Below are 25,126 nucleotides of genomic sequence, written 5' to 3'. Positions count from 1 at the left end.
GTAGCAGCAGCGCGGTTCCGGACTGGAGCGCCTAGAACCGCTCGGCCACTACGGCCGGCCAGGTGGAACTCACCGCGTTGTTCTTCAAGGAATGAAGTCAACGTATGTAAGGTAATTATATAAAATTATGTATTATATAAAATAACGCGTTTCACCTCGTTAAGACTTACTGAGATTTTTCTAAAAGAAAAGGAAAAGCAAGGTTGTAATTATATAAAATTACAAAGTAGGGAGCATGGTTCTAAGCTTCGTTAAAAATTTAAAAACAAATTATCACTCACGAGAGGCTATCAAAGCGATGCGTATCACCAGCAGGTAGAGCAGTTAGTCAGAACGATGCTAACAACAATCCAAAGGCAGAACCGTTGAACAAGATACACTGGAATTGTTGTGTCTAGACAAGACAGCCTAGACACAATGAGAGGAAGCCGAAAGGCACGCGCTACGCTCACGCAGATGGGCGTGAGGTCTGAAACAGGATACGTAATGAATGCTATAAAGAAAAGTACGTAGCTTCTGGAATACTTAACTTTAATCCATCCTTTTGGTACATCTGGAGATTGTGGCGATACAAGTGAGACTCTTTAGATACATGCAATGTTACTAATGGCGCCTTGCTAGGTCGTAGCCATTGACTTAGCTGAAGGCTATTCTAACTATCTGCTCGGCAAAGGAGCGAGGCTTCGTCAGTGTAGTCGCTAGCTACGTCGTCCGTACAACTGGGGCGAGTGCTAGTCCGTATCTCGAGACCTGCCTTGTCGTGGCGCTCGGTCTGCGATCACACAGTGGCGACACGCGGGTCCGACATGTACCAATGGACCGCGGCCTATTTAAAACTACCACCTAGCAAGTGTGGTGTCTGGCGGTGACACCACAGGAATAGATTCAACTCAAAAGAATAAGAATCGGGGGAAGATTTATGGATACAAAAATAAAGGGAGGGAGGTCGAGTCAGGCAAACGAAGTAACAGAAATTACGTTGAAATTGAAGGTGAAGCGCAACGTAACCCACAACTACTTTGAATACAGCTGGAGAGCAGGTCAGTAAACGGTCTAATAGAAGGCCACATTGAAACTAAGGTCCAGAGGAAAGCCATGTTTCCCTCGTTACGAGAGGGGTACGACAACGGAAGGCATTGGAATCGGCAAAACTTCATTACTCTAATCGTTGGACTATTAAAAATAGCTACAGGCAAAACGTAAAAGTGATTAGGTGCAACTTAGCTGACAATATATGACAGCCCAATGGATAAAAATTCAAAATGCTGGGAAATTAAAAGAACATAAATAATAAGAATTAATGTAAAATCAAATATTACCATAAAAACAATAAAGGGTCTCATGAGGTTGCAGATGAGTGTACATAAAATACAACAGAAATTAGTTGAAAGCAGTAAGGGTATTAAAATCGTAATCAAATGTTGCCATAAAAAATAAAATATCCCGTAAGGTTAGAGATGAGTACGTAAAAAAACCAAAACAACTATATACGTGAAAGCAGGCAGAGTGTTGAAATCGTTACAGTAAATTGTACAAAATACGGAAAAAAAGTGCGGGCAACTTAATTAGACATATTTTAAAACAGATGTCAAGACCTCATAAAAAGTCTGATCCTTACTGACAAACTGATCATTTAGAAGACCAACATTATCATCAGTTAAATGAAGAGGAATTTCCATCTTTTCGAGTAAGTTCAGTGTTTCTCCCTTTTTTAAAGAAATGAGATGCATTTGAGTTTTTTTTTTTAAGAACGGAGGATGGTGACGACTAGTCTTACGCCTAGATTGGTTAAGTTTTGCCGACTCTACCTCCTTTTGTGGTCGTACCGCCCAGCAGCGCGTGAAATGTGGGTTTCCTCTGCACTCTAGTTTCAATGTGGTCGTCTATTGAACAGCTTACTCACCTGCTCCCCACGTTCATTCGATGTGTTTGTGATTGTACGTTGCGCTTCATTTGGCAGTTATGACTATTTCACGTTAATTTCTGTCACGTCATTTGCCTCTTGATCCACCTTGTATTTTTGCATTCATACATTTTCTCGCAGTTGTTATCTTCTTAAGTTTATACACGTGCTTTTGCGCCACGTGCTTTTGTTCGACGATTCTGCCTTTGGATGGCTTTCATGACTAACAGCCCAACCAGTCAATAATATTTGTTACTCTGGTAGCATTTAGTGAGTGGAAATTTGTTTATAAAACTTTGACACTGCCTAGAACCATGCTCCTTAATTTGTAATTCTTTTGTTATTACAGCCTTGCTTTTCCTTTTCTTTTGGATAAATCTGGCTAAGTCTTAAGCAGGCGATACGCGTTGTTTGTAATAAAAGAAACTTTGCAACCTAGACTATCTCTTTATGTAATTATGAAAACTAATTGCTCTATCAATCAACCTAGCATGAAATGCTTTATGTACGGTAATTTCTGGAGTGCTCCGAGGAAGTGTGACAGGACTGTTACTGCTAACATTATACACTGGTGTGCAAAACTGAAGGACTTCTATCGTAAACTTATAGGCCCGCTAGAATATAGTGTAAACTGATGATCTGAAACATTAAGACATCATGGCTATCTGCTTAATAGACTGTTTGTCCATCTCCGGAGCGAAATACACTCCTGGAAATGGAAAAAAGAACACATTGACACCGGTGTGTCAGACCCACCATACTTGCTCCGGACACTGCGACAGGGCTGTACAAGCAATGATCACACGCACGGCACAGCGGACACACCAGGAACCGCGGTGTTGGCCGTCGAATGGCGCTAGCTGCGCAGCATTTGTGCACCGCCGCCGTCAGTGACAGCCAGTTTGCCGTGGCATACGCAGCTCCATCGCAGTGTTTAACACTGGTAGCATGCCGCGACAGCGTGGACGTGAACCGTATGTGCAGTTGACGGACTTTGAGCGAGGGCGTATAGTGGGCATGCGGGAGGCCGGGTGGACGTACCGCCGAATTGCTCAACACGTGGGGCGTGAGGTCTCCACAGTACATCGATGTTGTCGCCAGTGGTCGGCGGAAGGTGCACGTGCCCGTCGACCTGGGACCGGACCGCAGCGACGCACGGATGCACGCCAAGACCGTAGGATCCTACGCAGTGCCGTAGGGGACCGCACCGCCACTTCCCAGCAAGTTAGGGACACTGTTGCTCCTGGGGTATCGGCGAGGACCATTCGCAACCGTCTCCATGAAGCTGGGCTACGGTCCCGCACACCGTTAGGCCGTCTTCCGCTCACGCCGCAACATCGTGCAGCCCGCCTCCAGTGGTGTCGCGACAGGCGTGAATGGAGGGACGAATGGAGACGTGTCGTCTTCAGCGATGAGAGTCGCTTCTGCCTTGGTGCCAATGATGGTCGTATGCGTGTTTGGCGCCGTGCAGGTGAGCGCCACAATCAGGACTGCATACGACCGAGGCACACAGGGCCAACACCCGGCATCATGGTGTGGGGAGCGATCTCCTACACTGGCCGTACACCACTGGTGATCGTCGAGGGGACACTGAATAGGGTACGGTACATCCAAACCGTCATCGAACCCATCGTTCTACCATTCCTAGACCGGCAAGGGAACTTGCTGTTCCAACAGGACAATGCACGTCCGCATGTATCCCGTGCCACCCAACGTGCTCTAGAAGGTGTAAGTCAACTACCCTGGCCAGCAAGATCTCCGGATCTGTCCCCCATTGAGCATGTTTGGTACTGGATGAAGCGTCGTCTCACGCGGTCTGCACGTCCAGCACGAACGCTGGTCCAACTGAGGCGCCAGGTGGAAATGGCATGGCATGTCGTTCCACAGGACTACATCCAGCATCTCTACGATCGTCTCCATGGGAGAATAGCAGCCTGCATTGCTGCGAAAGGTGGATATACACTGTACTAGTGCCGACATTGTGCATGATCTGTTGCCTGTGTCTATGTGCCTGTGGTTCTGTCAGTGTGATCATGTGATGTATCTGACCCCAGGAATGTGTCAATAGAGTTTCCCCTTCCTGGGACAATGAATTCACGGTGTTCTTATTTCAATTTCCAGGAGTGTACATCATTTATTCTTCGTATCAGGGCTCCGACACTTCGTTGGTAGGCTTATGGACGAATGTAACATTAGATGTCTGCATACAGGTCATGAAATTCGCGTGGAAAACGGGCCGCTGATTTGCGTATCCTGTGATTGTGCCTGATAGCGACCCAAATGGTTAAACTGGAAGTACATCAGGGGAATTTTGTCGCTGAGACATCAGCGAAAGTTCACCATAATGGTCCTCAAACCACTGCAGCACGGTTCTGGCCCCGAGACACGGACCGTCATGGTGCTGAAAGATGACTTCGCAGTCGGGGAAGACATCAAGCATGAAGGGATGCGGGTGGGGCGCCGCTGTCAGCGTGTCTTCGATTTCTGCCACAGGTCCCATGCGAGAGCAGAAGAATGTCTCCCATAGCGTAGAATTCCAGAATGAGATTTTCACTCTGCAGCGGAGCGTGCGCTGATATGAAACTTCCTGGCAGATTAAAACTGTGTGCCCGACCGAGACTCGAACTCGGGACCTTTGCCTTTGCGCACTCTCCGCTGCAGAGTGAAAATCTCATTCTGGAAACGTCCCCCAGGCGGTGGCTAAGACATGTCTCCGCAGTATCCTTTCTTTCAGGAGTGCTAGTTCAGCAAGGTTCGTAGGAGAGCTTCTGTAAAGTTTGGAAGGTAGGAGACGAGATACTGGCAGAAGTAAAGCTGTGAGTACCGGGCGTGAGTCGTGCTTCGGTAGCTCAGATGGTAGTGCAATTGCCCGCGAAAGGCAAAGGTCCCGAGTTCGAGTCTCGGTCGGGCACACAGATTTAATCGGCCAGGAAGTTTCAGCGTAGAATTGTTGGAACACGTGAGGCAATACTGATTCTATTAGTTATCTTAAAAGATGTAGGCAAACCTACGATTCTAGTATTTGTAGACTTAGAGAAAGCTTTTCACAATGTTGACTAGAATACTCTCTTTCAAATTCTGTAGGTGTCAGGGGTAAAATACAGGGAGTGGTAGGCTATTTACAATTTGAGCAGAAACCAGATGGCAGTTATAAGAGTCGAGGGGCATGAAAGGGAAGCAGTGGTTCAAAAGGGGGTGAGACATGGTTGTAGTCTATCCCTGATGTTATTCAAACTGTATATTGAGCAAGCAGTAAAGGAAACAAAAGAATTCGGAGTAGGAATTAGAATCCATAGAGAAGAAATAAAAAGTTTGAGGTTCGCTGATAACATTGTAATTCTGCAGAGACAGACCTGGAAGAGCAGTTGAACGGAATGGACATTACCTTGAAAGGAGGTTACAAGATGAACATCAACAAAAGCAATACGACGTTAATGGAATGTAGTCGAATTAAATCGGGTGATGCTGAGGGAATTAGATTAGGAAATGAGACACTTAAAGTAGTAAATGAGTTTTGCTGTTTGGCGAGCAAAATAACTGATGACGGTCGAAGTAAAACGGATATAAAATGTAGACTGGAAATGGGAAGGAAAGTGTTTCAGAAGAAGAGAAATTTGTTAACATCGAGTGTAGTGTCAAGAAGTGGTTTCTGAGTGTAGCCATGTATGGAAGTGAAACGTGGACGATAAATAGTTTAGACAAGAAGACAACAGAAGCTTTCGAAATGTGGTGCTACAGAAGAATGCTGAAGGTTAGATGGGTAGATCACTCAACTAATGAGGAGGTATTGAATAGAATTGAGGAGAAGAGAAATTTGTGGCTCAAATTGACTAGAAGAAGGGATTGGTTGGTAGGGCATATTCTGAGGCATCAAGGGATCTCCAATTTAGTATTGGAGGGCAGCGTGGAGGATAAAGATCGTAGAGGGAGACCAAGAGATGAATACACTAAGTAGATTCGGAAGGATGTAGGTAGCAGTAGGTACTGGGAGATGAAGAAGCTTGCACAGGATAGAGTAGCATGGAGAGCTCCATCAATCCAGTCTCTGGACTGAAGACCACAATAACAACAACAACAACAGCGTAATAATGGTTCCGCCAGACTGGGACCGCGGTGCGCTGCTGGTTTGGAGCCGCCGTTCACCCTGATAATAGGTAGCACATAACCGGAAAGCCCCGAAAATTCCACTGATCGATGGTCGAATCCCGATGGTCCCGCATCCGCAGCAGTCGTAACTGACGATGTCGTTGGATCAACATGTGAACACGCCGGGCTGGTCTGCTACGTAGCTCCCTGTTCAGCAATGTACGAGGAACGGCGCGCTCCGAAACACTTGTGCGTACACTAGCTTTGTGCTCTTTCGGCAGAGATGGCACAGTGAATATTTCGGTTCTGTCCAAACATCGAAAATACAAGGTGCGGCAGCGATCATAGCATAATTTGGGTTGCGTAGCAAAATGATGTACTGTACAAATGCGCGCCCGCTCGTGCCGCATTCTTGTACTAATGAGCTGCCAGTGACAGTTTTTCCACTGTGATATGGATCGGTGGAGTACACAGCGTCGTGACTTTGCTGTTGAAAGTTATTTCGAGAATAACGATTCTTATACTTAATCGAAACCCTCAGATGCCAACAGGTGTTGTTGATATACCTCAACAGGGACAGATGTGTGCCCCGACCGGGACTCGAACCCGGGATCTCCTGCTTACACGGCAGACGCTCTATCCATCTGAGTCACCGAGGACACAGAGGATAGCGAGAGTGCAGGGACTCATCCCTTGCACGCTTTCCGTGAGACCCACATTGCCATCTGTCCACAACCTACAACCCGGCCATTGACCTCCTCCTGTGCGAATGCGCACACTTTGCCCGAACTCTTACGGGAATCGTCCCTTTAGTAGGCGCGAGTAATGAGTGAATGGACAAATGTTCTTTAGGAACATTACGAATGTATGTTGTGGACAGTTGGGATTGTGGGGCTTACGGGAAGTGTGCGAGGGATAAGTCCCTGCAGTCGCGCTATCCTCTTTGCCCTCGGTGACTCAGATGGATAGAGCGTCTGCCATGTAAGCAGGAGATCTCGGCTTCGAGTCCCGGTCGGGGCACACCTTTCCAACTGTCCCCATTGAGATATATCAACAAGACCTGTTGGCAGCTGAGAGTTTCTATTAATTATCATTTCTTTCTAGAGAAGCTGCATGGTCATCATTGGTGTCTGTTCTTTCGGAACAGTTACTATCTTCATATGATAACGACTCTGTTATTGCTACCCAGTCTATTCCGGCAACATTTCAACTTGGGACGTCATGGGAAAGTTCCAGATGGACGGGCCATTGTGAGCTAGCTACGTGCATTTCGAACAACAGTTTCTGTTTGCAGTGGCAAACCGGGAAGAAGTGAAAAAACTGTGTAGACACCAGAAACAGTGGAAAATATTCGTGCCGGACTACTGCAAAGTCCAAACGAATCTGCTCGTCGTCATGCGCTAACAGTGCACATGTCCGATCGCTCATTCAGGAGAATATTGCACGAAGATCTCCATTTTCACCCATATAAGCTGCAGATTGTTCAGGAAATCAGGCCTCACGGTTGGGTTTCACGCGAAACATTCTGCTTACCCGTGCGTAATCTCTTCGCCAAAAACCACAAATGTTGTACACCATCCTGATATCAGACGAATCTCATTCGAATTATATGGTTCAGTGAATAAAGAGAATTTGCGTTATTGGAGTGATGGAAACCGGCATGAACTGCACATCAAGCCCTTGCACAGTTCTCGTGTCACAGTGTGGTGTGGAGTTGTTTCCTTTGGGATTATTGGCCCTTACTTCTTTGAGGATGACAGCGGTGTGGATTTAACTGTCACCAGTGAACGCTACCTAAAGATTCTGCAAGACTTCGTTCTTCCCCAATTACGTATGGTCGATGTGGACATGGAAAAATCTCGCATACAGCCAGAATTTGCGTGGATTTCTTCTGACAGACATTTCCAGGTAGAGTAATGAGAACATGGATTTTCTTGAATTACAGCGCCAACTACCAAGAATCAGAACAAATGTTTAAGACAAAGTTTACGTAGTCTTTTATGTTGAATCTGATTATGAAATAAAAAATGGGGGTTGCCATTTGAAATTTTAAAGCTGCCTCCCGTCCCACTCAAGGGGGCTGAGGTGCAGGGCTAATTTTAGCACCACAAGATCACCCCTCGAATATAATCAACTCTGGATTCTACATGTTTTTTCGTGTGAAGCTTAGTTATCGAGTTATTCTGGTTTGTCAACTTAAAATGTACACCGTGTATATCTCTGGTGTAAGACTGCGTTTGGTGTTTGTTGACGTCATGTGAGGCAAGCAGTCGTGGTTACGAGTCAGTTCTGTGACGTCATCGGGTATGTACAGTGTTGGTGGTGACTATTAAAATTATGAATCTGAATTAAAGAGCATGTCAATCAAATTATTTCACTGCATTACAAAGTCTATCATTCAATGTTTGCATTCAGGAAAACGTTGTATGAAACATGCAACAAATAATTAATAATTTTTTCATAATACGGGGCCACAGTCTTTAAAGTCAGTACCGCCATTTGACTTGTTTGTTTGCAGAGTTAAATTTACGCTTACACGATCATGATTTCGGCTTCAAAGTGCCGTTATCAAGTGTTTTAAGTGTTGTACAGTGCCTAAGATGGTATACTCTCGTATTTAAAATACACTGTTAGACACATTCTCTAAGGGTCGATATTTCTGGTAAAGCCTACTGCTTTGTTCCATCATTGAGTATACCATCTTGACAGGTCATTCAGTCAAGATGGTATACTCAGTGATGGAACAAAGCAGTAGGCTTTACCAGAAATATCGACTCTTAGAGAATGTGTCTAATAGTGTATTTTAAATACGAGAGTGTGCCATCTTAGGAACTGTATAACACTTAAAACACAATTTGAAGCCGAAATCATGATCGTGTAAGTGTAACTGTAACACTGCAAATAAACAAGTCAAATGGCGGTACTGACTTTAAATAAAAAAGAAGCAAATACTTAGTTTTCATTGATTTCACAAAGGGTACCCAAATCTCTTTATTGGACAGTAATGGATACATAACTACAGCTGCCATCGAAAAGATAATTAGAGATTGAGTTTTTATACAAGTGCCACTCAATGGATTATTTTGTATTGCAACAGAGTGTTGATTCGCTTAACTTACAAATGACATACTATATGAATTACTGCCAGTAATGTCAGTGTGTGGGACAGCTATAACATGGAGGTAGGTGGGCTGGAGGTCACTTACTGGAGAGGAAAAGTTTAAGCGAAATCGTTACTCCATGGACGCTGGTGCTGGAGGAACAGCTGATACGAAGGACTATCTTGCGGGCCGCTAGCGTGTTTAAGACCTGACGCGACAGGGTAGCTAGCTGCTGACGGCCTCGTAAAACCGGGAGCAGCCGCCGCGAGAAAGAAGTGCTGGAGGGGTACGTGTCCACGGCGGCAGTGATACCAATCTGGCGGGGCGAAAATAGAATGATGTACAGGTGCGGCGGGCGAGGCTTGCCGGCCAGCTGCGCTCGGCTAATGGCCGGCGTCGTGGGAAGATGCCGCGACAGCGCGAAAGGGGCGCCAGAGATAAAAAATTACGAGTGCGCGCCGGGAGCCCGGAGAGTCAACGCCGGGTTGTTTTAGGGCGCGCGTCGTTTCCAGCGCTATCTCTCAGGGGGCACGCATCTCGCTGCCCGTCCGCGCACTCTGCTTTTATCTCGAGCGGCAGCAGAGAACTGTGCTGAGGGTACGTCCGCTATATAGACGCGCTGAGTCACGGTGTCCACTGTAGAGATGGGTCGAACTCGTTCATTCCAGTGAACTACTTCATTTATTTCACTCTTTGCTGTGAAGCGTTCAGATGAAGGAGTTCATTCATGAAGCACGGAAGCCTGGCGAAGTTGGCCAGTTCGCCGCTCAGCCGCGGTTACGCTCGCTTCGCCTCGCTCGTTCAATAAAGCTTCGTAATACTTCATAATTTTACCAACAGATCGCCAAACTATGCAGTAACGTGCACACAACGTTTTACGCTCTTACAGCGTCTGAGTTAACTTAAACAGAGCACGGTCGAAGGGGACAAAGGAAAGATAAACAGAGAAGCCTGTCACATATAAAGAAGGTATTACATTTAATCTTGCTCGACATTTCCTCATGAAGCGCCCAAAAAAGTCCTTATCTGCCAAATAAAACATTATTTGTTGTATTCATGGACTGAAAACTAGGGCTACCAACGAAATGCAGTCCAATTTTATGTTCCTTTTAAAATTTAATCCTAAATAGAATGAGGATGTTTACCAGTGTCACAAAGTCTACATACCTACGTTAAGTAATTATTAAGAAGTTTCCCTGTAGATTTTATTTTTGTTGAGAATGATAACCCTCCACATTCAAAACGTAAACTGTCACCTGTAGTCATTGGTACGAATTCAGGTAAAATCCCTCATTCAGTATTATTAACAAACCTTTTATTTTCATGTTGGCTGTGCGTGCTCACTCAGCCAGCCCCTTCGTTTGTATCTTTAATATTCATTTGTCTGCAAGCGCTGCCAACGGTAGGCTACCAGTAGACGCGAAGTTTAACTGCACAAATAGTCACGGGTAAAGATGTCAGCACTGCAGACAGCAGCTGAAGCTGCCTTCCCCTCGCCCCTCACCACCTCAACCCCTCCAAAACCTATCGTTCCCCACAAGCACAGCGCGATTCGTCGACAGGCAGTGGAGGGAGGGATAAAGTGAAGGGAGGATGAATGACGTAGCGCCGATGTAGTGGGAGAGGGAGTGGGGAAAAGAGTGAGTGAACTAGAAAAAAGTGTGGAGTGTGCTTCCTGTGAAACGTTTGAAGTACCAGTTCATTGAAATTGAATGGATAGTTCACACTTCACTGGAGTGAAGCGTTCGTTTGAACGACTCATTCACGAGCTCCCCATCACTAGCCCAGTGCACGCGTGTATACTGATGAGGCAGCCTGCGTCACAATGGGTTCGTCAACATGTGGAAAGCATTACAGCAGTGATTCTGCTTGTCATGAATTGGGAAAGTCCCAGGTATGCTTCCAGAGCTGTGTGAGTTTTCTCTGGTCGTCTCGTGCCCTCTGTTTTGTTGATGAGGAGGTGGCGCCCGATGCATATGAATTACAGCGGCCTTATCTGTCGAATTTGGTATCCAAGACTCTCCTACTATTCAAACATCCGTCACAAGGACAGTTATCTTGCTAGAAGACAGTCCAGAGTGCCTAAAAATGAGAGATTCTGACCCAGGCGCAGGCATGATGCATTTCCTTACAGGACACGGACCGTACCCAACATACACTACTGGCCATTAAAACTGATACACCAAGAAGAAATCCAGATTATAAACGGGGATTCAATGGACAAACATATTATACTAGAACTGACATGTGATTACATTTTCTCTCAGTTTGGGTGCATAGATTCTGAGAAATCAGTACCCAGAACAACCACCTCTGTCCGTAATAACGGCCTTGATACGCCTGGGCATTGAGTCAAACAGAGCTTGGATGGCGTGTACAGGTACAGCTGCCCATGCAGCTTCAACACGATACCACAGTTCATCAAGAGTAGTGACTGGCGTATTATGACGAGCCAATTGCTCGGCCACCATTGAGCAGACGTTTTCAGTTGGTGAGAGATCTGGAGAATGTGCTGGCCAGGGCAGTAGTCGAACATTTTCTGTATCCAGAAAGGCCCACACAGGACCTGCAATATGCAGTCGTGCATTATCCTGCTGAAATGTAGGGTTTCGCAGGAATCGAATGAAGGTTGAGCCGCGGGTCGTAATACATCTGAAATGTAACGTCCACTGTTCAAAATGCCGTCAGTGCGAACAAGAGGTGACCGAGACGTGTAACCAATGGCACACCATACCATCACGCCGGGTGATACGCCAGTACGGCGATGACGAATACACGCTTCCAATGTGCGTTCACCACGATGTCACCAAAAACGGATGTGACAATCACGATGCTGTAAACAGAACCTGGATTCATCCGAAAAAAAAAGACGTTTTCCCATTCGTGCACCCAGGTTCGTCGTTGAGTACGCCATCGCTGGCGCTCGTGTCTGTGATGCAGCGTCAAGCGTAAACGCAGTCACGGTCTCCGAGCTGATAGTCCATGCAGCTGGAAACGTCGTCGAACTGTTCGTGCAGATGGTTGTTGCCTTTCAAACGTCCCCACCTGTTGACTCAGGGAACGAGACGTGGCTGCACGATCCGTTTCAGCCATGCGGATAAGATGCCTGTCATGTCGACTGCTAGTGATACGAGGCCGTTGGGATCCAGCACGGCGTTCCGTATTACCCTCCTGAACCCACCGATTCCATATTCTGCCAAGAGTCATTGGATCTCGACCAACCCGAGCAGCAATTTCGCGATACGATAAACCGCAGTCGCGATAGGCTACATTCCGACCTTTATCAAAGTAGGAAACGTGATGGTACGCATTGGTCCTCCTTACACGAGGCATCACAACAACGTTTCACTAGGCAACGCCGGTGAACTGCTGTTTGTGTATGAGAAATCGGTTGGAAACTTTCCTCATGTCAGCACGTTGTAGGTGTCGCCAACGGCGCCAACATTGTTTGAATGCTCTGAAATGTTAATCATTTGCATATCACAGCATCTTCTTCCTGTTTCGCCTCTGTAGCATGTCACCTTCATGGTGTAGCAATTTTAATGGCCAGTAGTGTACTTTAACCGTATACATCAGGACAGAGGCGCCAACTGCACATGTGGAAACCTGCGCACACTGGAATATGTTGTTCCCCAGTGAAACAGACACGAACCAAGTGACGAAGTACAACTGCTACGAGACGATCTGAAGCGAGCCGTGCGGGACCCTGATAAATGGAAGCTAGTCAGTGACACAGCAGACACGAGTCTCAAGGACCCTTAAGGAGGAGTACAGGAGAGAGAGAGAAGCAACGCCAAGCTGCGCAGTTCCGGCCACACCAACGACAGGCCCGCCACGTTGACAGAGTCAGCAAGGAAACAGAGGGAGACCGCACGGACGAAAGCTACGACGATTTGTCAAACCAAGAATTGGAAAGTTGTAATGTTCTGACGGTATACATCTACATCTACATGGATACTTTGCAAATAACATTTAAGTGCCTGGCAGAGCGTCATCGAATCACCTTCACAACTCTCTATTATTCCAATCTCGTATAGCCCGCGAAAAGAACGAACACCCACATCTTTCCGTACGATCTCTGATTTCTCTGATTTTATCGTGGTGATCGTTTCTCCCTATGCAGGTCTCCTCGCATTCGGAATTTCGTGAGAAGATTCCGTCGCAAAGAAAAAAGCCTGTCTTTTAATGATTTCCAGCGCAAATCCTGTATCATTTCAGTGGCACTCTCTCCCATATTTCGCGATAATAGAAACTTGCTGCCTTTGTTTGAACGTTTTCGATGTACTCCGTCAGTGCTATCTGGTAAGGATCCCACACCGCGCAGCATTATTCTAGAAGAGGACGGGCAAGCGTAGTGTAGGCAGTCTCCTTAGTAGGTCTGATACATTTTCTAAGTGTTCTGCCAATAAAACGCAGTCTTTGGTTAGCCTTCCCCACAACATTTTCTGTGTGTTCATTGCAGTTTAAGTTGTACGTAATTGTAATACCTAGTGATTTAGTTGAATTTACTGCTTTCAGATGAGACTGATATATCGTGTAACCGAAGTTTAGAAAAGTCCTTTTAGCACTCTTGTCGACGACCTCACACTTTTCGTTCAAAAATGGCTCTGAGTACTATGGGACTCAGCATCTTAGGTCATCAGTCCCCTAGAACTTAGAACTGCTTAAACCTAACTAACCTAAGGACATCACACACATCCATGCCCGAGGCAGGATTCGAACCTGCGACCGTAGCGGTCGCGCCGTTCCAGACTGAAGCGCCTAGAACCGCTCGGCCACTTCGGCCGGCACACTTTTCGTTATTTAGGATTAACACAGATATTACAGCTATGATGTACTAATTGTTAAGTTTTATGAACTGACTAATTGTAAAGTTTTATGAACTGACGCTGTAGTGATGCCGGCCGATATGGCGCTGAAAACTCTTGCATAGTGTCAACCTGTTTAATATCATGTTGTGTTGCTGAGTGTCGAATACATCTTACGATGTCTATGGTTTAAGGAAAACCTTTGATGTGCAAAACCTGAAGAAGAAAGAAGCTTTCGCGTGATGTGTCACTAGCAACTAACAGTGCTCGATGGAACATGGACCCCACACACACTCTAAGAACTGCTACAGTACAGTCCACAAGGTAACTGTAAGAAACATGAAATGAGACATACAGAAATACGAGGGCTGTCCAGAAAGTAAGTTACGATCGGTCGCGAAATGGAAACGACTATGAAAATCCGATAAAGCTTTGCAAAGATGTGTTGGGCAGTGTGTCTAGTATGACTCTAGGTAGAATTATGTCGCTCTTATCATTCTGAGCTCTTAGTGAGCGCGTAAAGATGTTATAGAAAATAGTGTCTCCCGCCAAGTACGAGGGCCTGGTGAGAAATTTCCCCTGAAGCTATGCAACCAACATTACTTAACTGTCGTACGGTTTCTTCTTCAAGACAATTCTCAGCCTCATTCTGCAGGGGCAATGAAGATGTTCCTGCATCGTTTCAATTGGAAATGTTTGGTTACCCACAATACAGCCCGTAATTGTCTCCCACTGAGTTTCATCTCCACTCAAACGAACCTCTGGCTATGAGGACAACATTTTGGCACAGACAACGAGCTTTAGGGCAGCGTAGAGAATTGGCGGAAAGCACTGGCGGCTGCCTTCTATGATGAGGGTATTGGAAAGTTTGTACAACGCTACGACGAATGTCTGAGTCAGAACGGCGACTACTTAGAGAAGTAGCTGAAAGGTGTAACTAACTGTTACAAATGAAACATTTCTGATTTTCACTGTGATTTTCATTTCGCGATCAATCGTAACTTACTTTCTGGACAGTCCTCGTAACAGTGTTATAAAAAGAAATTAAATGCACAGAATCCGCCGCGAATTATGTTAGTCCTCTGGATATTACAAAAGGTGCGAAAGAGTTCTTAATAGGGTGTGTGAACACCACGGAGGGCAGTGCATGCTCTACAAGTGGCTCCCATGCTGGCCGCAAGATTGGTAAGGCACTCCATTCGTCCACCAACGTGGTTGACTACTGTTGGATGGGTTGTCGCTGCCTGTGGTCGTGCTGTAGTACGTCTCCCTAATGCATCCCACACTTGCTGGATGGGATCTAAATCGAGATTCGGGCAAGCCGGTCAATTCGCCAAATATCCTCTCGTTCCAAGGGCTACTCCACCTGTGCTATTTGATGCAGTTGTACATTGTCATCCATGAAAATGAAGTCAAGGCCGAACGCATCCCTGAAAAATCACACACGAGGAAGGAGTACAGTGTCATAACGACGCCGATCGTTGAGTGTACCGTGTTCAAAAGCGTTGTGTTGTTTCTGGGTATAGACAGCAAGGTCATCGGTCTCATCGGATTAGGGAAGGACGGGGAAGGATGTCGGCCGCGCTGTTTGGAAGGAACCATCCCGGCATTTGCCTGGAGCGATTTAGGGAAATGACGGAAAACCTAAATGAGGATGACCGGAAGCGGGATTGAACTGTCGTCCCCCCGAATACGAGTCCAGTGTGCTAGCCGCTGCGCCACCTCGCTAAGTCGTGTTCAAAGGTTTGGAGGTCAGTACGCCCATGCAGTGCTGTGCCCTGCTACGCCGCAGCACATGGAGCACCACATCGATCATGGCTAGAGGTGGCAACACGAATTGTACCCAGGAACTTGGTAGAACGGTACCATTTTGGTGCGCCAGGTGTGGGGAGGCATAATGTTGCATGAGCGTAGTGATCTCCATATCTTTAAACACTGTGCACTGACAGGTATACATTATCGTGACACTGTATTCCTCCTCATGTACCTCTTTTCAGGGGAAAATTCGCCTCTGACTTTTTTTTATGGATTAGAATGTATCGACGGGCTGACTGCGTAGCAAAGACGTACTTCAGCACGTCCACGTGCACCAACAGCCACCAATAAGTTTTATGAAGGAACCACTGCATGGGCGTACTGACCTCTAAATCTTTGAACACGACATAGCGAGGTGGCGCAGCGACTAGCACACTGGACTCGTATTCGGGAGGACGACAGTTCAATCCCGCTTCCAGTCATCCTCATTTAGGTTTTCCGTCATTTCCCTAAATCGCTCCAGGCAAATGCAGGGATGGTTCCTTCCGCTACCAGTCACAATCTTTGTCGACTATTGTATTATGTATTTATTTAGCGACGTGTTTTGATGGAATACCTCATCTTCAGGCTAAATGACATTACAAAAACAATTTTACAATAACGTCACAATGATGATCCATAGTCTTTCCATAAATGCTGTGGTAACCCGGTGGAAGAATAGAAAATTTATTAAGAGTCGATCTCACATCCAAAGCTGGACTGATGTTTGCATGAAAATGTTTTGTAACGGTCACTAAATCTGTTCTTCTGGTGTGGCAGTCTCGTTGTGATGACCTGAGGTGTTTCCATTTCCGTCACTCTCTTAACTTTCTTGGTCACTGTTCACAAATTTTCACTAACGTAACAGTAACTTGGAAACACGATCACAAAAACAAATCTGTAGTGCAGTGGACAAGATGGCGGTCAAAATACAGCTGGTTTCGATTTGACTATCGATTTGTCGATCTATGTGGTGTCAGATGTTTTCATGTCTTCTGCACATCTTGTTATAGTATTACAGATGTACTTTGACGAAATACATTACACATTGAGCACCTATTACAATATTATTGTACAAATCATGATATAAACTACTTTTTTTACATATTTCTAAGGTATTGCTGGGGCTAGAGTCAGACGACTGTCATGTTATGTATCTTTTATTCTAAGAGTACTGTAGTGAAACTGGAAAAGAAATGTGTACTTCTGAAGTCGGTCATTTCATTCGGGATCTCGTTATTCCCCATGTGGCCATGGATGAATATTTCCATTTCCCCCAAGATGTCCATTTTCCAGCTCTTTTCTAAATTATGCAGTACTTTGAGATCGTTGTCTATTGTAACACTGTGTCCTGTTTCATATGTTTCGCTATACCTTATTTATTCGGTTTGCCAATTCTGAAACAGTCAATGTGTTCTTTAAAGCGGGTTTTAAAATTTCTCCCCGTTTGGCCAATGTAATATTTGTTGCAGTGACTGCACGTAATTTTATAAACTGCTCCTTTGTTAAGTTTCCCTCTGGGATGCGAGACGTCAAGTATCAGTTTCCTTTTTAACTTGCTGTTGGTGGCAAAGGTGATCCTGATGTCTGTGTTTCATCCATGGCCACATAGGGAATAATGAGATCCTGAATGAAATGACAGACTTCAAAAATTCGTATTTCTTTTCCAATTTCACTACAGTACTCTTAGAATAGACGGTACGTAACATGACGGTCGTTTGACTCTAGCCCCAGCAATACTTTAGAAATATGTAAAATAAATAGTTTACATCATGATGTGTACAATTATATTGTAACAGGTGCTCAATGTATATGTATTTCGTCCACCTTTATCTGTAATACGATAACAAGATGTGCAGAAGACATGTAAACATCTGACAACACATAGATCGACAAATCGATAGTCAAATCGAAACCAGCCCTATTTCGACCGCCATCTTGTCCACTGCACTACAGATTTGTTTTTGTGATCGTGTTTCCAAGTTTCTGTTACGTTAGTGAAAATTTGTGAACAGTGACCAAGAAAGTTAAGAGAGCAACAGAAATGGAAACACCTCAGCGCATCACAACGGCACTGCCACGCCAGAAGAACTAAGTAAGTGACCGTTTCAAAACATTTTCATGCAAACATCAGTCCAGCTTCCGAAGTAACATCGCCTCTTACTAAGTTTTCTCTTCTTCCACAGGATGATCACAGTATTTATGAGAAGACTATGTAACATCATTATGACCTCAATGTAAAATTGTTTTTGTAATGCCATTTAGCCTGAAGATTAGGTATACCATCGAAACATGTCGCTAAATATATAAGTAATACAATAGTCAACCAAGTTTGTGACTGGTAGCGGTAATTTAAAAAATCTTTACTTATTTCTTGAGACAGTCACGGTTGAAAAAAAAATAGTCAAAATTACTTCAAATTCACCAATAAGTTGTCAGAAACACTGGTGGAGGAATAGAACGCCCTACCATGAGAACTCGTTACCAGCCCTGTGGCCATCATGGGAGTAAGTGGTGACTACACACCCTATTAAGAAATGGGTTATGCATTTTTTAATGTCGAAGGAGCCATCACACATCGTGTCGACTTCGGAGTAATTACTTTCTGTGGATAAAAATGTCATTTCGTCTCATTGCGTATGTCTACCGTTGGCAGTGAATAATCATGCTAAGTTACTTTTGTCCTTAAGTTTCGCACATCAGTGTATGATCGTATAGGATTATAGCATTATCGCCTGGGCGGATCCGTCGTGCAGCTGCGTGGCTGCCTGGTGCAAGTATTTCTATTTTTCGCCATTTCTGCGACTTGTGCGTCGACGAACATGGAATGAGTAGGAGAATGCAAACACGCAATCCTCGACTAAGAAAATCTTCGAACTGTCCAAGAATCTAACACGAAATCTCGCGACCGAGATCCACTGACGCTAATCAGTAGACAACGAACGGCAGACTAGTGTCGCTAAATTGATATCGAAACTAAAATAGTTATCATCTGCAATGCTCTGTTGTGTTTAACGTCACATATGCTGTTCCCTACGTGAAACATCCACGGAAGAACGAGACATGGATGATTTCTTTCACAATCTAAGTCTCTGACTGTGATAATTGATGAACATTGATCCGCATTATACTTCAACGAAAACTGCCGTATGTTATATCCCGTCACCTGAAGATGAGATTACATCCAAAACTTGTAACATGTAAAATGTCGGAGAGTAATAGGCAGAGTGAACAGTATCTACATCAAATTTTTTTTATATGTCATAATGGGGTGACAAGTCCCTTTGCTAATTACGTAAAGTATAGAAAGAAGCTACAGTTCTTTTGAACTTATAGCGACAAACGTCTATCAAACAAGCACTTTAATGACCTAGCCATAGAAAAAGGAATCTTTGATTATCAATTTTACAAATGAGATGTGTTATATTTACATTTCATACAGGGAGTATGTTGTGTACGTAGTTCCGCGTAGTCAGCGCGTACACAATTTTCCCACTAGAGCGCGCCACACTAAGCACAACAGCGCAGGCGCAGCGCTCGTCCGTCTCCGCACTACGAGATGGCGCTACCTTAGAGACGGACCAAATTCTGCTTCCGCCGATCCGCGTATTAATATGTAACGCAGCCAATGAGATTGCTGCTAACATAGAACCTTTTCTACTCGTGGATCACACTCGCCCAGTGATACCTGAACGCGCGAGGTATTATAAGGAGTGTACAGACCTCTGATTAGTGTCTGTACCAGTCTGCAGCAGTCTGTACCACTCTGCAGTCCAATTTCAGTCTGCGCCTAATAAGATTACCATATTCCTGTACATAGCCATGAAGATAAATGAATAGACATTTTGTCAAGTATCAGAGATATGTGAAAATAAGATTAATGTACCAAGACCAAAGGAGCTTCAGATTGTCAATTGTAAATAGCATCCAGAATCAAGTTAAGTAAGGTTTATGATTGTTATTATTTTAATAAATGTGTGTGAAAATTAATCAAGTTCTGTTTAAAGTCGGTCACTGTCAATCTGCAATTCTAAGTGTGCAAGTGGCATTTCTATCGTCTGACCTAATGGCAGAAGATAAACACGCCACGATAAGACCACGAGACATATTGCTGACACTTGCCTACTTCGTTAGAGTGACAAGTCAAATAATCTGATGGTGTGTGTACCGAAGGTCTTACAGATCGCACTCCACAGAGTATAATGTTATGTCCTAAATAAAACGTATGTTGTTATGACTCACCATACAGTTAGTTTTTCAGGGGCACTGGTCTGCACTAGGAGTACTCACCTGAAAAAGAAGAACAGAAGCCATTATATTGTGGTCTCAAGTGCAGCAACGATGAACGACACATGCAGGAGAAAGTAATGGTATTACATATGATTTTGTCACAATTAGAGACAGGGAGCGTTTCTGTTGTGTACAGTTAGCTAGCCGCGAGTGGGAGTGGTGGTTACACTGCGTGTGTTGCATAACCCGTTTATATGAACCACAAACATGTATCAAAAATAATTTGTACATATGTGAAGAATTTGTAATAAATACCAGGTAAAACTCCACCTCTGCTGCTCCGAAGCCTGTGGCCTCATCTCGCAAGTGATGAGAAAGGAGGAGGGGGAGGAGGGGGAGGAGTAACACTTCGTAGAAAAACCTGGGTCCACCTGGCTCCGGATGGTAGCAACCTGTGAGGGCCCCTGTCTAGGGATACAGGTAAAGCCCGGTCAACGGTCTCAAAGGTGGAACAGGAACCCCAACTCCCAACAGCAGAGAGAGTGGAAGAACGTAATGGAGAAAACAAAACCAAATCCACTTTGCGTCTGTCTTGGAGCAAGTGGAGAAGTGGTCAGTGCCTGGTCAGCAGTGGTGTGGCTGAGGTTCATATTCTGGAACCAACCCTTCCAGTATTCACATTCTGATTTCATTCAGCGAGTCTACTCAACCCCACCTGATTCCAGGTACAATCGTCATGAAGCATTTTGATAAGCACAATATTACCCCTGGTAGTCAATTCACCGTCGGTATTTCTGGCGCAACTGGTCTTTCGCATTATGGGACGGCCAGGTTAAAATGCAATATGATTCAACAGAGGAAGTCTGAGTGCTCTGGCCAACTTAGAAACGAAGCAAATACATATTTTGCAACACTTAAACGAACACTTTTGCAATAAGGTAATCTTCATAAGTTGGGAGATACATTAAAAGAACAGAAGGTTCAACTTTTGGCACTTCAAGAAACACGAATGGCAGACAATAATACCATGAGTTTCGGTAATTATGGTCTTTTTAAAACTAAAACTGATAAATGAATACTTAATAATGAGCTACATCTGGGAGTTGCTTTTGCAGTCTCAAAAAATATTTTAAACTCGATAACGGAGGTAAAACCCATTAACAACAGACTAATGACCATATCTCTTAAATGCGCAAATAAAGCATACATTTTAATTAATGCCCATAGGCCATTCAATAAGGATAACCGCAAAAAACATCAAGAAGCATGGGAAACATAAGAAAGCATCATCTCGAAAATTCCCTCAAACCATGCTAAAATTTTAATTGGTGAGTTTAAAGGTCAATTAGGTAAAGAGAAAAAATATTACAAAACGGTGGGCGGATTTCCTGCGCATGAACGGACAAACCAAAATGGCCAAAGACATGTTGAAACATGCAAAAATTTTAACCTTAAAATCATGTGGTCACATTTTAAGAGAGAAAAATAACCCTTGTAAACAAAAAACCTGGCGGGCACCCAATACATTTATTGCGGAATTTCAAATCGATTATGTAGCAATTTCATACCCTAACTAGAAATAGATTTTAAATGTCCAAGTTAGGAAAGGGGCTAATATGGATTCTGACCATTATTTAACGTGAATAAAAGTAAAACTTCAGGCTGAGAAACTTTTCAAAACAAAAAATGTTATCCCAAAATTTGACACTGCTAACATAACCCCAAGTCTCACAAGTGAACTTGACAAAAAGCAATCCTACAAGTGGCAGAGCGTAAAAGGAAAGTTCATAAAACAGCACAAAATTTAATTCCTATTCGAAAGAAACAAAAACACCCTTGGTGAAACGTGGAATGTGAAAAAGCAATAAGTCTGGATATGAAGCATTCAAAGATTGGAAGAGTAACTATAAAAAGGTCAACACCTTTCTAACTCAGACTAAAAGAAACTACGAAAATGCGCAACTTTTGGAAATCGAAAAAGATTTCCAAAAAAAAGTACAAGAAACTTTTATAAAACATTTAAAACGAAACTAACTGGTTACCAACGTCAAAGTCTTTGCTTCAAAAATGAAAATGGCAGTTTGGCTCTTAACAGGAAACTTGTAAGGTACTTGCTAATTATTTTGAAAAACTATTGAACTGTCCAGAATCAGTGAATAAATTGCAACCACAGCAAACTAATAACACCTGCCCTAACTAACTCTAAAGCAACTGACGAAATCGAAATAACTAAAAAAAATCAGAGACATAAGAACAATAAAGCACCTCGAGAAGACGGTATAATCGCAGAATTACTAAAAATCAGCTGTCCCCAACACTATAAAGGAGATCACTCAACTAATTGGACATATCTGGCAAACTGAGAAAATACCTGAGGTCTGGAAAACTGCCGTAATTCATCCATTGCATAAAAACGGGATAGGACTGATGTTAATAATTACTGAGGAACCTTTCTCCTCCGAGTCACATACAAAAAAATGGTTCAAATGCGTCTGAGCACTATGGGACTTAAAATCTAAGGTCATAAGTTCCCTAGAACTTAGAACTACCTAAACCTAACTAACCTAAGGACATCACACACATCCATGCCCGAGGCAGGATTCGAACCTACGACCGTAGCAGCCACGTGGTTCCGGACTGAAGAGCCTGGGCACATACGAAAGTCTCTCACAGTGTTTACCTGATGGAGCCCAGGAAAAGCTAGAACCTAAAATTGGTGAATACCAAGCAGGCTTTAGACCTAACAAATACTGCCCGGAACAAATTCTTGCTTTAAAACTAATCCTCAGACACCAAAGGATTTCTAGTAACAATATTGTATGTACATTTGTGGATTTTAAAAAGGCTTACAACTCAGCTGATCGTGAATTTCTTTTCCAAATTTTAAAGGAACACGGGCTAGATAATAACACTGATTAGAGAAACGTTAACCAACACTAGATCTAAAGTTAAATTCATGGGAGAGATTTTTGAACCATTTGAAATAAAGAGTGGTGTTAGACAGGGAGATGGATTCTCTCCATTAGTGTTTAACTTGTTTTGGAAAACGTAATTACAGAATGGCGAGAGAAAAAGTAAGTTCAAATTATAGACCGATCAATCAAGTTAGGTAGAAGTGATATTAGAGCAGATTGCTTCGCTTTTTACCTAGGGATGTTACCTCAGCGCAGAAGCAAATTGAAATTCTTAAAGAAGTCTCGGAAAAGGTAGGACTACAAATATAATTGCAAAAAACGGAATACATGACATGCAACAAACAAGCACCAAAGTTTCTGAACACGATATATGGAATAATGAAAAGGGTAGCTCAGTTTAAATACTTGGGGAAAATCATACAAGAAAACGGTCTGGAAAAAAGTTGCAAATGAATTTCACCGTCAAAAGATCGCGACTGATTCAGATTAACACAAAATATTTACAATAAAAAATCACTTTCAAAATTCAGTAAACTTAGACATTACAGCACTGTAATCAAATATGATTGTCTTTATGGAGCAGGATCTTTATTTTATATAGGAAGAAGGATACTGAAGAAATCCAAAAGAAAGAAAGAACGATTGTTAGGAACATATTAGGCCCCAAAATTACTTATGGAGAAACTTGTACGCTGAGAAGTAATAAGGAAATAGAAGAATACACATACATGGTGGCATTAGAAAAGACTTAAATTTTATGGGCACATTAAGTGAACGGCACCCACTAGGTTGACAAAACAAATAGTAGAATTCCACGAAAACGGAAGTAAGGCCAAAACTGAGCCAACGAAATGGATTGCTGCGATTAAGAAGGATCTTAAAGCAGCCGGCATAACTCAGGCAGACCATAGATATAGAAAAACATTCAGAAGAAAGATATTTGATTGTAAAGTTGGTCAGAGGGAAATTATAAAACTGAATGGAAGACCGTGGCCTTGTGAAAGAAAGAAACTTCATTCTGAAAGGATGAAACAACTTTGAGCACAAAGAAAGGCCGACCATCCAAAGTGACATTGATGCACTGTACTTCGCGTTGTCCTACTGGACCCATAAATGAATAATAAACCAGGTAAAAAGATTAAGTGTAAATAGTACAACATAAAGTTTAATTTATATAAAATATATCGATTTTGCGATAGTTTACACTGATGAGAGTAACTATTTCCCAAACTAAGTATTGCTGTACTGATATTTTCCCATCAGATACTAAAATTTTAAAAAAAATTGTCGGTGATGTGGCTATTGTATTAACGACTAGCTGCAGTGCCCGGCGTTGCCCGAGATGTTTAAAGTTTGGCACACGAAGTGATTGGTCATGCGCCTTGATGATACTCAACGCAAATGAAAGCTACACGGGAATTTGCAGTCTCTTTAAATTGAAGGGCACATTTGAATCACTGGGTGTTAAAGGAATGCGACGAGTGAATGGGTCTTCACCTGTATGAAAGATGATTATTTGCACCATGTGTTATTACATTTTGCGATAAGTACCTCATTGTGTTTTTAGAGAACTCGTCTTCTAGTGTTTCAGCTAATTTTTCACTGTTTCATCTACGGCTTTCTTCGAGCACGACTCGAACTGTTCGAACACCTTACGTCACAGCTGGAGAAATCTCGGGTTCTGTTCGCTCTTTTGATCGGCCGACGATCTAGTAACTTTTGTTAGTACTACCAGTATATCCACAACCTGCCATAGCGTTTGTATGACACTGTGGATTTTAATGATAGAAATAGCTGAGAGCCACAAACTAAGATATCTTCTAGGGTTTGTGTCCTACGTAAGAACGACAACTGATCAATAAGAGTTGGTCAAATTCTCGATCTTTCGCTCGTCCCGCGAGTTAATGACTTTTGGCGGTACTTTCTCCAAGACAGGTATTGCGGCTATAATTTGTTCTCGCGATAGGAGTTACAGCCAGTTTACCACGATCTATTTCATTTGTTAGGAATTTAATTTTTCATTAATTATCTTCATTGTTTCACCACATTGTGTATATTAAAAACATATGTAGCCAATGTCCACCCAAATGTTCATTGTGGGACCATGGAGAAATGTGAAGTAAATCGGCCACGAACTATTAGAGATTCTTGGTAACAGCCTTCCTTATTTATATCTTGCATACATCTATGTTTCAAGTCATATTACGGAATCTTAATTAGACAGTGATGTTCCCCTTTCCTTGAAGGTGAATTGTGCAAAATATGATTATCGGAGTAAAACTGGAATGC

Source organism: Schistocerca serialis, chromosome 12 (genome assembly GCF_023864345.2).
Source record: "Schistocerca serialis cubense isolate TAMUIC-IGC-003099 chromosome 12, iqSchSeri2.2, whole genome shotgun sequence".
Taxonomy (NCBI): domain Eukaryota; kingdom Metazoa; phylum Arthropoda; class Insecta; order Orthoptera; family Acrididae; genus Schistocerca; species Schistocerca serialis.
Note: the sequence above shows the minus strand (reverse complement) of the source record.